Below are 12,780 nucleotides of genomic sequence, written 5' to 3'. Positions count from 1 at the left end.
GTTGATTACAAAATAACAAGTGTAACAACACACGTAATTAATATAATTAAATTTAGTTTCACATCAATGTATTAAATCTTCACCTCAGAAAGGCGTTTACATAACATAAACTTTACAAAACTTTTGAAATTAAACAACATTGTCATTTTATCCCAAAGAAAAATAATATTAGGACCTAGGAAAAAAAGGAATCTAAAACTTTCTATATGGAATACAATCTGAAAGGACACATTATACAAACATAGAATACTTTAAAATATTCTTTTTCAGACAATCACCAGAAATACTTTAGTATCTGTACTATTCATTTAAACAGATAAGTTAAAATTATTTCTGAATAAAATTTCACAAACTCTGCAGAAATCATTATACATGTATACAAAAACTCTTGAATACATTTTGACATCCAATGCAGGCAATTCAATTGGAAGAATTCCACGGAATTCATGAATTTTTACAGTAAGAATTGGTGTTGCCAGACGCTGGTGGCTCAAACTATAAAAAGAATTTTGAGGTATTACCAGGTGTAATAGACTCAGACAGTCCTACCACTATAAAGGTCATGAAAAGGTCTCTAAAGAGACTATTCAAGTTAATAAAGGTCAGAGGATTGCCCAAATACTTTTACTCTCATATCTAAACTTGCCTAATCCCACACTGACTCAAAACAGAAAAGGAGGGTTTGGCACCACAGATACTGTAGCCTGGGTTCAGGAAATTACAGATAAAAGGCCTTACAAGGCCGTTAAATCAATGGAAAACAAATGACAGGACACTTAGACACAGGAGCTGACAGATCCTGTATAGCTGGAAAAGATTGTCCTATGGCCTGGCCAGTGCAAGAGACTTCTTCCTTAATTGGATTAGGGAGGGCTTCTAATGTAGCTTAGTCAGCTCAGAGACTCAAATGGGTATGTGAAGGGCAGCAAGGCCACTTCAAACCTTATGTTATCCCCAGCTTGCTCTTTTCTTTATGGGGCAGAGACATCATGCAAGACATGAAAATAAAATAGGACAAATAGACTCCTCATCAAACGAGCAAAATTTTTCATAGGGGCCACTGATGAACAGCTTTATGCTGACAAAATAATATGGAAAAGTGATGATCCTGTATGGATTAATCAGTGGCCCCTAACTCAAGAAAAGATTCAAGCCATACAGGACTTAGTTCAAGAACAATTGAGTCAAGGGAAGAATAGAAAAGACTACCAGTTCATGGAATACTCCATTTTTTGTAATTAAAAAAGAAGTCAGGAAAATGGAGATTATTACAAGATCTAAGGGCAATTAATGAGGCCATGCATGACATGGGAGCCCTTCAACCATGTCTACCCTCTCCTGTTGCAGTCCCACATGGTAGATACATAATAATAATATACTTACAGGATTGCTTTTATACAATAAAATTACAACCAGAAGATTCCAAGAGATTTGCTTTCAGTGTCCCTTAGGCTAATTTTAAACAACATTATAATAGGTACCAATGGAAAGTGCTACCTCAGGGCATGAAAAACAGCCCTACCTTATGTCAACAATATGTGAAAAGGGCTATAGATCAAATTAGAAAAAAATATCCAGGGGCATATATTATTCATTATATGGATGATATACTTATGGCCGATGAAACTAGAGAAAAGACAGAAAAAATATTACAGGATATGGTAGAACAATTAACAAAATTCGGTTTGATAATAGCTCCTGATAAAGTTCAACATGAATGACCTTTAAATTATCTGGGAAAAGTGATTGGACATGATTATATTATGTCTCAAAAGACACAAATTAGAATAGATAAACTAAAAAACATTAAATGATTTCCAAAAATTATTAGGGAATATTAATTGGATTCGGCCTAGTTTAAAAATAACTTCAGGACAATTAGATCCTTTGATGAAAATGTTGGACGGAGACCCTAATCCTAAATCTACCAGGAAAATAACTCCTGCTGCCTTATCCTGTATAAAATTGGTAGAAAAAGCATTGAATACAGCTAAAATACAGCAAATTAATATTGCACAATCATGGTCCTTTATAATTCTGGCTACAAGCTATACTCCCACAGGATGTTTTTGGCAGGATGGGATACTAGAATGGATCCATTATTCCCATAACCCGGGAAAAATAGTTGCTTCATATCCCTTTTTATGTGCAATTTTGAATTTAAAGGCTAGATTAAGAGTTAGAGATTTATTTGGCCAAGAAATACCTAACATTATTATCCCTTATAATAAGAAACAGTTAGATCATTTGATACGATTTGATGATGATTGGAAAATTGCTGTATTAACTTACACAAGTAAAATAAGCTTTCATATGCCCCAACATCCTTTGTTACATTTTTATACTGAAACCCCTGTGATATTTCCAAAGGTTTTGGTTACAGAACATTTGGGCAGGGCATTATCTATTTTTACAGATGGATCTTCTAGCGGAAAGTCTGTGGTTTATTGCAGTACAAAACCACCATTAATATCTTCTGACCCAACTGTATCTGCCCAACAGATTATTGCAGTTCTGCTAGCCTTTCAAAATTATTCAGAGGAGTTTAACCTTTACACAGATTCCCGCTATGTGGTTTCCTTGTTTCCTGCCATTGAAACAGCCCTAGTTACTGGTCATTCTAAAGTAACAGAGTAATTAATAAAATTACAACAGCTATTACAACAAAGAAGGACAAAGGCATTTGTGGGACACATAAGGGGGCATAGTAATCTCCCTGTACCTTTGTCTCAAGGGAACAAGTTAGCAGACTTATTAACTAAGGAAAGTCATGTAATGTCAGCTTTAGAAGAAGCTCAGGAATGTCATAGACTACACCATCAGAATGCTAATGCCTTAAGAAAGATGTTTCAAGTGTCCTGAGAACAGGCAAGACAAATTGTAAGGGAATATGAGGCATGCCCGGAAGTTTTTCATCCACAAAAAATGGGAGTTAATCCTAGAGGCTTAAAGGCTAGAGTTCTGTGGCAAATGGATGTTACCCATGTAACAAAATTTGGGAAACTCTCCTTTGTCCATGTTACTATAAATACTTATTCTCATGCTATGGTTGCTATAACCCATTCTGGAGAGGCTGTGAAAGATGTTCTTCAACATTTGGTTAAAGCCTTTGTAGACCTAGGAATTCCTAAGGAAATAAAAATTGACAATGGACCAGCATACACCTCCAATGCTTTTGCTAAATTTTGTGCACAATGGAAAATCGTGCACAAAACAGGGATTCCATATAATCCACAAGGCCAAGCAAACATAAAACGAGCTCATCAGTCCTTAAAAAGTCAATTGTCAAGAATTAGACAGGGAGGAGAGAAGCAATACTTCCCCCATTACACTTTTAACCATGCTTTACTGGTTCTTAATCATTTCAATGCTGATGAGCAAGGAATAACCCCAATGATGAGACATTGGGGCATGGAAAAAACTACAACTTTTCCTTTACTAAAATGGAAGGATCTACTTACTGGAACCTGGCGTGGGCTAGACATCCTGTTAACATCCGGGCGAGGCTATGCTTATGTTTTCCCACAGAATGCGGAATCCCCCATTTGGGTCCCAAACAGACTCATCAGGCCTTTCTTGGGCCCAAAAAAGAGACAGGAAGAAAATGAAAATACATCAGGAGAGAAAACTGGAGCAGAAGATAAAGACTCTCTCTCTATCACCACCACAGGCTAATTCAACAAAAACCGCAACACCACCTATATGGGGAAAGATCTAGAAGCTGGTTGAAAAGGCCCGGCACATTTTGTTAATGAGTTAAATAAGGATGTTTCTCTAACATTAACAGAGCAACAAATTATTGATCCAAAATTTTAAAAAAAAAATAGAGGCTTTGGAAAAAGTAGTCTTAAAGTTAGGGACTGAAGTCAATAATCTAAAAACCCAGCTGACAACTAGATGTCATCAGGCATTTAAATATATTTGTGTTACCCCATTACCTTATAATGAGAGCTTAGATTGGGAAGTTACCAAAGTGCATTTACAAACAATCTGGAAGGACAATAGCTTAATTCATGAGATAGGACAGCTACAGGAAGACATCTCAGCCCTTAGTCAAGCTCATTTGGAAAGCGTGGGGATAAATTCTTTGGCAGCAGACTTACAGAGAGTGTTAAAAAGTCTTAATCCTTTAGATTGGTGGCACTACTTGGTTACATTTGGAGTCATAATACTAATTGTTATATGTATTCTTGTTGTCTTTCCAGTTCTCTTCAAACTAGTCTTCTGCTCCATCTTCTCTATATGAGAAGAAATTTCTCTGGCACATCTAATACATAAAAAAGGGTCAAATGTCATGCCTACTCCGGTGGAGTCTGCTTAGCATGGAACACCTGCATTCAGACCTGAGAATGGGGCTTCACAGAAGCCTATCTCTGAGAATGTGACTTCACCGAAGTCTACCTCAGAGAATGGGGCTTCAAAGAGGCCTATCTCTGAGAATGGGACTTCACCGAAATCTACCTCAGAGAATGGGGCTTCAAAGAGGCCTATCTCTGAGAATGGGACTTCACCGAAATCTACCTCAGAGAATGGGGCTTCAAAGAGGCCTATCTCTGAGAATGGGACTTCACTGAATTCTACCTCAGAGAATGGGGCTTCAAAGAGGCCTACCTCCTGGAAAGGCTGGCAAGCCCCTGGGAAAGATGTGTTTCTGTTCCTGTTTTCTTTTCTTCACTGTATAGGAGTGCCTATTAATCTTTTACTGTTCCTGCTGCTTGTTCTACTTACTTATGCTCAATGTTCCCTTATTCAAGGCTCTTTCTTAAAAGTGTTGATGACTCCAACATCTGATGAGTGTCCTGAGATCATAACTCACCAGAGTTAAGTGCTACCGTAAAAGCCCCTCTTATGGAAGCTATCAGACAAGTCATAAGTAAATATAAAAGTATTGGGGGTTTCATGACATCACTTCAGCAGAAGGAATTGTTTGTAAGAGATTTACAGGAAGCTGTAGGCATGGCTAGAGCAGAAAGAGTGTATGGCTACTGGAGACTTCCCTTTAATCCTAAAGCATATACAATAGACTCATATAGATATCCTGTAGATAAGAAAGATGTAGAGGGATATTTAGACCAAAAGCTAAATAAGATTCTTAAAAAGTTGGTAGATGGAAGGTGGCAATGGCTTATCAGAGGAAAATGGTGGGATCCTCCATTATCTAGAGGACCCCAAAGACTTCCCCCAGATCCATAGCCTTTTACAGGTGTGTATGATAAGGATGGCAACCGTTGGGAAAACTACTTCGAAGAAAGAACTTCCTATTACTCTCTTTCATTTACTGAGAGACTTGCTAGATCTAGGTCTCTCTCCTTGGTACTTACTATCAAAGAAGGAACAAGAAAGATCTTATGAGACAGTTAAGGCCTCTATGGAGAAGAGTAAACGATTATGTGAAAGGGTTACAGAAAAGACACTATGAGCTTAAATTTGATATATGGCCAGATTTAACCAAGTATACTAAATATGATTTTGGCCACAAATTGGGGACCCTCTAAAGAATGGCAAAGAAGTACAATTGCTTAAAAAAGATTTGAAACATATAAAGTACAAAACTAAACAAAAGTAACTATAAAGTACTAGACTTCATGCCTTTCTGTCTAGCACCTTGCCCATGTGCTCTGGTTAATGGTTAATAGGTGATAAACATCAATACCAATTGTATTTCTTAAAAATAGAGGTAAAGCCGAAAACAAGTGCCTATTGTCATAGCTCGTCATCCAAAAAACAAGATCAGGCGACCAGCTGGTGAACACCCAAAAATGAAGCCTTGCAGCAAGATTGTGTAACTTTTTGCCCTTTCTCATGGAGACTTTTGCTATAAAAGCGTGTTATCCTCTGCAATAAATCACACTCAGCATTCACTCCTCTTCTGTGTGAGTTGTCTGTTTGCCATCTCCCCACCTGTTCCAGTTCCTCCACTAGGTGTCCTCCATCGTCCCAACAGAGCCAGTCAGCGGCAGAGGTCCATTGTATCTTTGTTATCTCAATTCTCAGCAGCAAGAGGCCTTTAGTTTGGGCATTGGTATCTGTATCATGATGAAGTAAGAAAGAAGCCACTCTGGTATTATTCTGCATATATACACTGTGCAGGGTTGTACAGCCATCTACAGTTATTGCATTTGCCACTTGAGCCACCAACTCACGGACAATGTCTAAGTGTCCACTGCAGGCTTCCTGATGAAGAGGGGTATACTCATCATCATCCCTAGTATTCACATGAGTGGCCTTTTTGGAAAGTAGTCTCCGCATTGTAGTAAGCTGAATATTTTCAGCAGCCCAATGAAGAAATTTACTTGGATCCTTCTCCAATTTTTGTCTTGCAATTGATACCATTCCTTATTTTTTCATCTTGTTCCTCATCTTCCTAAGAATTGCCTAACCAGAGACTTTGAGTGCCAGTGGGAATGAAGTTTCCATGTATTTCCCTTTTCCCTAATAGTTCACATAGGTTGAATTGGTCAGAAAAATCTAGTGAATTTTCTGCATATCTGATTTATATCCTTTTTCCAATTTTACTATTCGAAATTATTCTAACTGGAGAGTAGGGAATTGATGGAGAACAGAGGAAAGATGTTCCTCCGTATTCAAAGGTACAGACTGAAAATGAGGACCAGTGATATCTTCAAGTGCAGCTTATTCTAGGAATGAGAAAATATGAAATAATGCCCTCTATATAAATGGTTTGGGAAATGGCAGAGCAAAAAGTGAAATGATGCAACCAAAAATATAAAAGCAAAATAAATTAGGATAATTATGGAGCAATCATATTATCTATGAGAACAATGAAATAGAGAAAGGAAGAGAGATACAGATGTGCAATGACCTAGCTAGCCACTAAATTAATGCCTCTGATCAATTGATAGAGCAAACAAAATTGTATTTTTTAAAAAAGATGGAAATAGAATTTATATATTTACTTGGAATTAGTAAATACATTTTACTAGCCTACATAAAGAGACATAGCTTTGACCAAATTACAGACAAGAATCGAAATCCTTGGTAATTTAGTAAATCCTTGGTAATTCTAGAATAATTTGACTGAAATCAGTTGAATCACACTTTTCCTGCACAATGAAGAAATAGGTCCAAGCTAGTAAAGCAGCTAGAGAAGGCAGGAAGATTTTATCTGTGACAAAACTTTGTGGAAAATGGTATTGAGGATTTCTCACTGGTGATCCACTTGCACTGGAAGCATGATTCTGAACTATTGCTTGCTGATTCTGAACTATTGCTTTGATCATTATATTCTCCAAGAAGAAAAAATGATAATTGATAGTTTAGGACTACTAATACATTTTGACCTTCTCACTAAGCACCTTCATTCATCAAAATCATATGAAGAAAATAGACAGGCCTACTTTTTTAGATGAAAACAAGTGTCTTTTAAAAAACAAAGAATTTATGTAGTCATGCATAGGACTGCTATTTTACCAATGCCTCATACAGTTTTTATAATGTTGGGTAACAATAAATAATGGATCTATTAGAAGGCTCTTAAAGCTCATATGTTCAATAGTGAGTTCTCTTACACTGTATCATGGTATTTTTTGTTTATGGTCTTAAGAAATTTACATAACTAACATGAATTTCTGACAGGACAGTATCATCACTGTACATCTTGCTTCTATACTCTCAGTTTTACATTACTATCTAAGTATGTGCATTAGATAGTTATAGAGAAAAAAGTAGAAGCCACACTAGTGGCTCATGTCATTAATACGAGTTAATCAGAAAGATGAAATCTGAGTATTGTGTTTGAAAGCAGACCAAGAAAAAAAAGTTCATTAGATTCTGATTTGAAAGTAACCAGCAAAAACTAGAAATGGAGCTGTGTTACAAGCAATAAAATGCTAGCCTTGAGAAAACTGAAATAAAATATAAATTCTGGAAAAAGCTGTGTGTACAGTAGGAAATGACCTGCTGTGTTAGGAGCCATTCCAGATGTGTAGAGGCTCTGAGTTTTGTCTACAGTTGTTCTGATAACAATAGTGCCATCTTCTCGGTGGTTGGAATATTCATGTGCTCAAGGACTCCCTGAGGCCTTGGGCTACCCGTTGGTGTGTGTGTGTGTGTGTGTGTGTGTGTGTGTGTGTGTGTGTGTGTGTGTGTGTGTTTCCCTCATTTTCCCTTGTCCACTTTGTGAGTGCCTGTCTGCCTATTCCTAATCTCGGATAGTGCCCCTTTTCCATTGCGTACTTGCCTTTAGCCTCGATCAGGATCTGTAATGAGTCTTAAATTGTCAGAGACCTGAAAATTCCACTTTTCCTTTGGAGCCCAAATTCGGATGTCCATATCTTTGTACACCTCCAGAGGATTCTGGGTCAGCAGGGCCAGCTGGCATATGTTCTCCCCTGCCTCTGGGGGGGCAGGGTCAGTCATGCGATGTCCTGTCATTTTCCTCAGCTGAGCCTCTGCCTGTACGTCCCACTCTCAGCAGTCTGGCAGTGGAGTGGGGGAAGGGTGGTTGCCAGTGGCTCTGACCAACTCGAGCTTGATAGCTGACTGAAGGCTAACCCAGAAAGGATGATCAGGGTTTACATGGGAGGTGAGGCCAAGGTGGCTTGGAAGTATTGGTCGATGTCTAGGAAATGTCAACATATCTTTTCACAGGTAAGTCTATCTTCCAACCCTAGCAGGGACTCTAGACAATTCCAAATGTCAGAATACAGAGGCACAGACTTTGAGCTCCAGGGCCAGAGAACTAGGGGATGAGAGACTGGTATGGCCAGTGCCTCAATGTTCTGGGGCATTATCCTTGAACTGGCTATGTCCCCCTTGTGTAAGTTCTTAACCCAGTGCTAGCCACACACCGGCCACTTGTGCTGTGGAAGTGGTAGGAGCAGAGGTGAGATCTAGGATGACCAAAATCAGGATTTATTGCCTGAATGGGGTGTAGGGTGTCTTTAAAAAAATCTTACAGCTGGAACTCAGAGCTTGGCACTGTCCCTGTGCTTCCTTTGTTCAAAGCTAACACTCTAACACTTGAACCACAGCTCACCTTTCATCTATTTTAGTAGCTGAGTAGGCAGAAGAGTCTCACATACTTTCCTGCCTTGGCTGGCTTCAAGTTGCTGCCCTAAGAGCTCAACCACTTGAGTAGTTAGGATTTCTGGTATGAGCAACTGGCAACTTCTAAGGATGTGTGTGTGTGTGTGTGTGTGTGTGTGTGTGTGTGTGTGTGTGTGTGTGTGTGTGTGTGTGTGTCTGTGTGTGTGTGTCTATGTATGTTTACCAGGGCTTAAACTCAGAGCTTAGGTGGTATCCTAGGTATCTTTAACTTGTTTGCACAAGGTTGGTGCTCTACTACATGAACTACAGTAGCTCCACTTCCCATCTTTTTCATGATTCTTTGGAGATAAGAGTTTGCCCAGGCTAGCTTTGAATCTTGATTGATCCATAGGTCTCAGCCTTGAGTAGCTAGGATTATAGGCATGAGACACTGGCATCCAGCTGCATGGATGTCTTTTCCCAATCTCTTCTGTTCTAACAGCTGTCTACTTGTCCTGGCCTAGATCTCTGACCTCCACATCAGCTTCCACCAGCCTCTGACTGTGTGAAGAACATATAACTCAAACCTAATCCCATTCTTTTTCCTCAGGGGAGGAGGTTATGTTTCATCTGAAGCCTGGGGTAAGAGGGGTAGCTGTAGATGGGTGCTCAGCTGGGAGAGAGGTAGTTTTAGCCAAGAAAGGAAGTGTGCCCAGATACTAATAGCTCATGCTCTCATACTCCTAGCTCTTCAGGAGTCTGAGACCTGAGGAGTGCCATTCAGAGGCAGCCTAGATAGAAAAGTCTGTGAGACTCTCTTCTGCAAATAACCACCCAAAACCTGGAAGAAAATTTGTGGCTTAAGTGGTAGAGTGCTAGTCCTGAATGAAAAAAGTGAGGGACAGAGCCCAGGCCCTGAGGTCAAACCCTAGTACCAAGGTGCTTATGTGTGCACACACAGACACACACAGACACACAGACACGCAGACACACATTCACACACACACACACACACAAACACACACACACACACACACACACACACACACACACAACACATACACAGGAAGGTGGTAATGATGAGCTGAGCTAGAACTGGGGGCAGTCCTGAGGCATTGTCACAGTAAACTCTACAGGCATATCAAATGGTTTCTCCCTAAATCCTTCTTGGGCTGAGGGGTCTGGGCCATAGCAGTAAGTTCCATGGAACCTGTCCCTCCATCTGTGCACTGGGCCACAGGACCAAATGGATGCTCATTTGTAGTCGGCCCACGATTGCAGACTTTCATGTGCCCCTGAGCACTGGTGAGGAAAGGAGGCCTCTGAGCCCTGGGACTCCAGGGACAGCGACTGCTACAAGCATCAGCCAGCCGGCTGTGGATTCCTGAGACTACAAGTCTTTCATGAGCCCAACTCAACACCTGCCCAAGGTGTGCCTGACAAATTCACACTCTTGTGATACCCGCATGAGTGGGCATTACCTGGTGTTACATCTTGCAGCTTATGCCCCTCCTGGCTCAGAACTGTGGTCTGAGACTTCAATTTACTGTTCAGATCCACATTACATCCATGACAGATGCCATTCTGATTATCTCCATGTCCCAAGGCTCCACCCTTCTCTGGTACTGTGTCTTGCTCTGTAGGGAATGGCCTCCAAACAGGCTGCTCTCAAGACTTGTAGGGCACCTAGAATTGGGAGACCCTTAGGGGCCCACTGGAAAGTGGGCCTAGAGCCACAGAGAGAGGTACAAGCAGGCCAGGGGTTGGTCATGGGGCTTGAACTCTGGGCCTGGGCACTGTCCCCAAACTCTTCAGCTTACCACTTGAGCTACAGAGCCACTTCCGGTTTTATGGAGGTTCCTTGGAGATCAGAGTCTCCCGGACTTTCCTGCTTGGGCTGGCTTTGAACCGTGGTCCTCACATCTCAGAATTCTGAGGACTAGGAGGACAGGTGTGAGCCACCAGTGTCCAGCTGATATGGCCTTTCACCAAAGTGGGCTAGGAGCTCCTGAAAGCTTTTCTTTATTTTTCTGTGCCAGTACTGGGGCTTGAACACAGGGTCTGGGCACTGGTCTCTTAACTTTTTCACTCAAGGTTAGCACTTTACCACTTGAGCCACAGCTCCATTTCTGGCTTTTGGTAGTTCATCGGCAAGAAGAGCCTCACTAAATTTCCTCCCCTGAGCTGGCTTGACACAAGATATCTATTTCAGTCTCCTGAGTAGCTAAGATTTACAGGGGTTGAGCCACTGGTGGCATTGGTCTAGAAGCTTTTCTTAAGCAAGCATTATTCCCTGCATTTGCCCTGAATCCAAGGTGCAAAGGAGGTCTGAGTGTCAGGAGCTGTTAAAAATAAGCTCCCAGCCACAGGAAATGGATGGGGTCCCTGTTAAAATCTGAGCTAATCTTCACTCTGGGCCCCATTCTGGGACCCCACCCTCTGCCCTACCTGTGACTCAGCCTTGAATGTCCTGCCATACTTGCCTGAAGCCATAGAACCTTCATTCCACCCATACCATCTGCTCTACACCACACCTCAGGACCTTTGCCCATGCTGTACCTTCTTCCTGAGGCCCTCTGTCCTGAATCCACACATTAGAACTCCTGTGGAATTATGGCACTGCTTATATCACCTCCTGGAGCAAGTCTTTCCTTCCCTTCTCCCTCTTTTTATTTTTAGTATTGAGTTGCTAGAGATGGAACTTGTGCAGGCTGACTGGCAAATGCTCTATCTTGTGTGTGTGTGTGTGTGTGTGTGTGTGTGTGTGTGTGTGTGTGTGTGTGTGTGTGTGTGTGTGTGCATGTGCATGCTTGTGGGGTTTGATTTCATGGCCTGGATGGTATCTGATCCCTGAGCTTTTTTTTTGGGGGGGGGGTCCAGTTGTGGGGCCTGAACTCTAGGCCTGGGTGCTGTCCCTCAGCTCTTCAGCTCATGGCTAGCACTCTACCATTTGAGTCACAGCGCCACTTCCGGCTTTTTTTCTTTTTTCTTATGTGGTGCTGAGGAATCGAACCCAGGGCCTCAGGCATGCAAGGCAAGCGCTCTACCACTGAGCCACCTTCCCAGTGCTTGATCCCTGAGCTTTTGTGCTCAAGGCTAGCACTCTAGTACTTAAACCACAGCTCTACTTCTGGCTTTTTGTGTGTTTAATTAGAGAAAAGTGTCTCATATAGACTTTCCTGCTTGCAATTGGGATCCTCAGATCTCAGCCTCCTGAGTAGCTTACAGAGGTTAACCACCATCACCTACCCTCTACCCTACCTCTTACCTATAAACTCGGCCCTCCTCTGATTCCCAGAAGAATACGTCTCATCAGGCTCACTTTTTTTTTTTTTTTTTTTTTTTGCCAATCTTGGGGCTTGAACTCAAGTTCTGGGCATGTTCCTGAGCTTCTTTTGCTCAAGGCTAGCACTCTATCACTTAAGTCACAGTGTCTCTTTTGGCTTTTTCTTTTTCTGTGGTACAGAGGAATTGAACCTAGTCATGGAAGGGTGCTAATTAAAGTTATATAAAACATGAATTATAATATGAATGAAATTCATGGTTCCATTACTTGTTCTAAGAAAACAATTATGCCTTTTGTTTACAATTATATTTCTTTGAGGATGTGTAACATTCATATATTTCACTGTTAAAATTGATAAGTTACATTATATCAAGTTGATTCAAACTTGTATTTGAAAATTGCACACTTAACACAAATATACTTCCACTTTCTTCTAACACATAATTAAAATAACAATATAGCAAAGCTTGGTGTTAGCTGTTCGTGTGTAGAATCCTAGAAACTCA

This window comes from Dipodomys merriami, unplaced genomic scaffold (assembly GCF_024711535.1).
Source record: "Dipodomys merriami isolate MVZ:Mamm:240054 unplaced genomic scaffold, mDipMer1.0.p SCAF_165, whole genome shotgun sequence".
Lineage (NCBI taxonomy): Eukaryota > Metazoa > Chordata > Mammalia > Rodentia > Heteromyidae > Dipodomys > Dipodomys merriami.
This window is presented reverse-complemented; position numbering follows the sequence as displayed.